The 6,000-nt window shown below is 40.2% G+C and overlaps 1 non-coding gene across 1 annotated transcript; it reads right to left on the bottom strand.

Moving 5' to 3' along the window:
- Positions 1–1,686: 1,686 nt before the first annotated feature.
- Positions 1,687–1,793, bottom strand: LOC148209076 (small nucleolar RNA R71). The gene has a single exon (XR_015787461.1). It is a non-coding gene; the product is annotated as a small nucleolar RNA R71 (small nucleolar RNA).
- Positions 1,794–6,000: the final 4,207 nt, after the last annotated feature.

The raw sequence follows: 6,000 nt of genomic DNA, 5'->3' as shown, positions 1-6,000 counted from the left end.
CCTTTACTTTATTTTTAGTTAAGAGAGTTGTGTTTTTGGAGGAAAGAGCACGTGACACTCTCCCTTGCTTGAAAGAGAAGGGCGAAGCTCTCAATCCCGATAAAAACTCTCCGTTAGTTAACTTTTGTTTTTCACACATGCATTCCACATTCAACCATTTTACTTGCTGTATTTTCTTCAATATGTCTTTCTAAATTCCCGTCTCTAGCCCGGTTATGGATAGTTAGCCTTTTATGTCTAAAAAGGGTTGCTAAGAAGTAGTGTTTTTACTTTCCATTCATTGCTCAACATGTTTTCCCAAAAAGTTAGGATTTAGAGAAGGCCACTGTAAGTCTTAACAAGTCAATACTGAAAAGGTTGCTTATTTGCATTGTTGAGTGATTAAACCGAGGAGAGGAGCGCCTTAGACATAAGGGTTCCGCTTAAGTAGCCTAGACATAAGACCTTAACCCGAGGTTGCGACTATTTCCATCCTAAAACTAAGATATATCTCATAATAGACATATTAGGGAATGTCTTAGGACTTTGAACTTGCTTAGACATAAGTAAAGTGAAAAGCGTAGTCGTTCGTTTCTAAAGTAAAATGCATATTATCCTTAGCGTGTCCTTGATTCTTTGTTGGCTAACTTGAAGTAAATCGGGCTAGGTTTTATTATTATAAGTCCAAATCCCAAATCCAAAACCATTATTTGTGACCACTTCCCATTTACAAGAATCACTCATTTCAACATTCACTATTCTTTAAAACTTTAGAGTTTGGAAATTGTTTAGAAGTCCTTGAGGATCGATACTTGGATACTTCATCCATTTTATATTACTCTGACAGGTGTGCGCTTGCATCTATATAATTGTTACCACGCTTAGTGCGTGCGTTTAGCATAAACACCCAGTCAAGTTTTTGGCGCCGTTGCCGGGGACTTTAGTTTTAAAATTATTTTCAAATTCTTTTAGTTTTTATTTTTGTGAATTGTTGTTGGGTGTAATTTCCATCCACCGTTTTTGTTCTATATTTTTGGTCGTTTATCTCACAAGGGTAAGTTAAAGTGCATGAGCACAAGATCTTTTCTTCTACCCCTTGACCCTGAGATTGAGCGGACCCTTCGAAAGACTAGAAAGGAGCAAAGACTTCGAAAACAACTAGAAAAGCAAAAAGAGAGAGAAGGTGAAATCAGTCCTGAAAGTGAGGTAGAGAGTACGAGCACATCAATGGCAGATATTCCACCTCGTGATCCGGTTGATCCACCTGCTGTTAACGCTAATATGAGGGATCACGCAAGAAATAATGAATTCAACCATATCCAGATGGCGGACAACAGAGACATGGCAATGCGAGAATATGCTGCCACGGCTTTTCAGAACTTTGATTCAGGGATAGTCAACCCTATTCCAGCCCACGCAAACTTTGAGCTTAGACCAATGATGTTCCAAATGTTGCAGACAATTGGACATTTTGGTGGGCAGGAACATGAGGATCCACATGATCATCTGAAATCATTCATTCAAATTGCAAATGCATTTCGATTACCTGGTATAACAGACGATGCTCTGAGACTAACACTTTTTCCATTTTCTTTGAAGGACCAAGCTAGAGCATGGCTCAATGCATTTCCACCGGGATCCATCACCACATGGGGGTCGTTAGTGGAGAAGTTCTTAACAAAATTCTTTCCACCTACTCGCCACGCTGATATCAGAGAGGAGATCATCTCCTTTAGACAATATGATCGTGAACCTGTTCACGAGGCGTGGGAGAGATTTAAAGAACTAATCAGGAAATGTCCGAACCATGGCTTGCCGGCATGCATCCAGATAGAACATTTCTTTAGAGGATTAGATCATCCTACTAAGATGATGCTAAACAATGCTGCCAACGGAGCCTTTACAAAGAAGACATTCAACGAGATAGTTGACATCCTAAATGACTTAGCTTCACACAACGAACTATGGTGTTCGCAAAGATCTAGGGCAGCACCAAAGAAGCAAGATCCAGCTGGAGTTTTGGCTCTGGACATTGCGACTTCGATGCAAAAAGAGATGGTTACAATGAACCAGAGGCTGAAAGAGATGGCGTTGGGAATAAAAAATCCATTAGCCACGCCGATACAACCTGTGCAGTCGGATTATTGCACTCCTGCCCCTGTTTGCCAAGTCAACGATCTCATTTGTTCATTTTGCAGTGAAAACCATATTTATGATAATTGTCCACATAACCCTGCTTCTGTTTTTTATGTAGGACATGGGAACAATAGGAACTTTAACCCATATTCGAACACCTACAACCCAGGTTGGAGGTACCACCCTAATTTCTCATGGGGAGGACAAGGAGGTTCGAGCGGTTTTAATCAAGGGCAGAGCCAGCAGAACAAGCAGCCCTATGTTCCACCTACACAGCAATACATCCCACCACCGCAACAGCAGTACAATCAGAGAACACAGACTCCACCAGTTCACAATAACAACTCAAATCTTGAGAATATGATGAAGGAGTACATGGCTCGAACCGACGCAGTGATACAATCCCAAGCGGCATCAATGAGGAATTTCGAGACCCAATTGTGACAGCTCGCCAATGAATTGAAGAATAGACCACAAGGTTCTTTTCCAGGCCATACTGAATTACCAAAACGAGAAGGGAAAGAACAGTGCAAAGCTGTCACCCTCAGGAGTGGACTGGCATATGATGGACCAACAATGCCAACAACAGATGTACAGATTCCGTCCACTGAACCAATTGTAAAGATACCAGAAAATCCAACAACACCAGAAAAAGAAAATATTAGAAAAGGTAATGAGGACACCCCGAGTGTTCCTCCACAGGTACAGCCTTCTTTTACTCCTATTCCCCCGTTTCCACAAAGATTAGTTAAGAAAAATAATGATTCCCAGTTTAGAAAATTTTTAGATATTTTAAAACAACTGCATATAAATATACCATTAGTAGATGCTCTAGAACAGATGCCAAATTATGCTAAGTTTTTGAAAGATATAGTTTCTAGGAAGAAAAAAATAGGAGAGCATGAACTGGTAGCTATGACAAAATGTAGTAGTGAAGCTGTAGGCAGCCCGCTACCCATGAAATGTAATGATCCTGGCAGTTTTACCATTCCATGTTCCATAGGAGGAAAAAACTTAGGTAGGGCATTATGTGATCTAGGCGCTAGCATTAGTCTTATGCCATTATCAGTTTTCAAATCTTTAGGCATAGGAGAAGCTTGACCTACTACGGTTACCCTCCAACTAGCAGATAGATCTATCATAAGACTTGAGGGAAAGATAGAAGATATTTTAGTCCAGGTGGACAAATCCATTTTCCCTGCGGACTTTATCATTCTAGATTGCGAGGCGGACTTAGACGTTCCCATTATTTTGGGAAGACCATTTCTAGCCACTGGGGATACAGTTTTTAATGTGAGGAAGGGAGAAATTACAATGAGGGTAAATAATGAAGAAGTTAAATTTAACGCTCTAGATGCCATGAAATTACCAGGAGACTTTGAAGAGTGCTCTGCTATAAATAGCTTGAATCCTGTTATGTTTGATGAGTTTTATGACTTATTAGTTACAGAGATTGAAGAAGAGCTTGATAAGATAGCAGAAGGACCAGAAGATGTGGCTAATCCTATTGAAAAAATACAAAAAGAAGAATGCAAGTCGTTACTTCCGTCCATAGTGGAACCACCCACGTTGGAGCAGAAGCCATTGCCGTCGCATTTGAAATATGCGTATCTAGGGGATAACGACACTTTACCAGTTATTATAGCTTCCAATTTATCACCTACTAATGAATATTCTTTATTGCAGATTTTGGAGAAGCACAAAAAGGCCATTGGATGGACGATAGCAGATATCCGAGGGATAAGCCCGGCCTTTTGCATGCACAAAATTCTATTGGAAGAAGATGCTAAGAACTCTATTGAGAGTCAAAAGCGGTTGAACCCGAAGATGAAAGAGGTTGTAAGGAAAGAAATTCTTAAATGGCTTGACGCCGGTGTTATATACCCAATATCCGACAGCAGCTGGGTAAGCCCAGTACAGTGTGTACCAAAGAAAGGGGGTATAACCGTGGTGGCCAACGAGGAGAATGAGCTCATCTCAACCCGAACTGTGAGCGGGTGGAGAGTTTGCATTGATTATCGCAAACTCAACAAGGTAACAAAGAAAGACCATTTTCCTCTCCCGTTTATTGACCAGATGCTCGACCGTCTGGCAGGTAAGGATTTCTATTATTTTTTAGATGGATATTCGGGTTATAATCAAATTACTATTGCTCCAGAAGACCAAGAGAAGACAACATTTACGTGTCCGTATGGTACGTTCGCTTTTAGGCGAATGCCCTTTGGACTATGCAATGCACCCGCGACTTTTCAGAGGTGTATGATGGCCATCTTCTCTGACATGGTAGAAAATATTCTAGAAGTTTTTATGGATGACTTTTCTGTTTTTGGAAATTCTTTCGACGCTTGTTTAGTTAATTTGGAGAGAGTATTGGAGAGATGTGAACAAACAAACCTAGTCCTAAATTGGGAGAAGTGTCATTTCATGGTACAAGAGGGTATTGTTTTGGGTCACAAAATTTCCAAGCAAGGAATAGAGGTAGACCACGCTAAGATAGACATCATTTCAAAGCTACCTCCTCCTACAAATGTCAAAGGGATTAGAAGTTTTTTAGGGCATGGGGGATTTTACCGCCGCTTTATAAAAGACTTTGCTAAAATTTCTAAACCCTTGTGTCAATTGTTAGAACATGATAGACCATTTGTTTTTGATGATGACTGTTTAAAATCATTTGAAATGTTGAAAGTTGCTCTAAGTTCAGCCCCTATAATTATCGAACCTAATTGGGATTTACCTTTTGAGCTCATGTGTGATGCTAGTGATTATGCAATAGGAGCTATGTTAGGACAACGTAAAAACAAGATCTTGCATCCTGTGTATTATGCTAGTATGACTCTGACCGGTGCACAACTCAATTACACTACTACTGAAAAGGAACTGTTAGCAGTTGTGTTCGCCTTTGATAAGTTTAGGTCTTACTTGATAGGCACAAAAGTCATTGTTTTTACTGACCATTCTGCTTTAAAATATTTATTTGCTAAAAAAGATGCTAAACCACGTTTGATACGGTGGATTTTGTTACTTCAAGAGTTTGATATTGAAGTTAGGGACAGGAAGGGTACTGAAAACCAAGTTGCTGATCACCTGTCTAGATTGGAATCCCCGCTCTGTGATGATGGAACTGTTATACGTGAACAGTTTATTGACGAGCAACTCTTGCGAGTTGATTCAGTTCCGTGGTATGCCGATATAGCAAATTATTTGGTAAGTCGAATAGTTCCTTATGAGTTCAACAAGCAACAGGTAAAGAAATTTTTAAATGAAGTTCGATGTTATCGTTGGGATGAGCCTTTTTTATATAAGCTAGGACCTGACAATATCTTACGCAGGTGTGTCGCAGAAGAAGAGCACGAGGCGATATTAGACGCTTGTCATATGTCTCCATATGGAGGACATTTTGCAGGACACAAAACCGCAGCCAAAGTTTTGCAAAGTGGGTTCTTTTGGCCCACTCTGTTCAAAGATGCACATAAGTTTGCCCAGGTTTGTGACAAATGCCAACGGACAGGTAATATATCTAAACGCCACGAAATGCCTCAAACCCCGATCCTGGAGATTGAAATATTTGATGTGTGGGGTATAGATTTTATGGGTCCATTTCCATCTTCTAATGGTAAGCTTTATATATTGTTAGCAGTAGATTATGTTTCGAAATGGATAGAAGCCATTGCAACTGCTACCAATGATTCCAAAGTTGTCATTCGTTTTCTGCAAAAGCACATTTTTACGCGTTATGGAACCCCGCGTTGTCTGATAAGCGATGGGGGGGCTCATTTTGTGAATAGGTCTATGCAAAAGTTGCTGACTAAATACAATGTGCGTCATAGGGTTGCAACAGCATATCATCCTCAGTCGAATGGGTTAGCCGAAATATCTAATAGGGAG

Source organism: Momordica charantia (assembly GCF_013281855.1).
Source record: "Momordica charantia cultivar OHB3-1 chromosome 9 unlocalized genomic scaffold, Mcharantia_2.0 BLBB01000009.1, whole genome shotgun sequence".
NCBI classification, from domain to species: domain Eukaryota; kingdom Viridiplantae; phylum Streptophyta; class Magnoliopsida; order Cucurbitales; family Cucurbitaceae; genus Momordica; species Momordica charantia.
The sequence above is the reverse complement of the archived record's forward strand: the minus strand, read 5'-3'. Positions and strand labels throughout refer to the sequence as shown.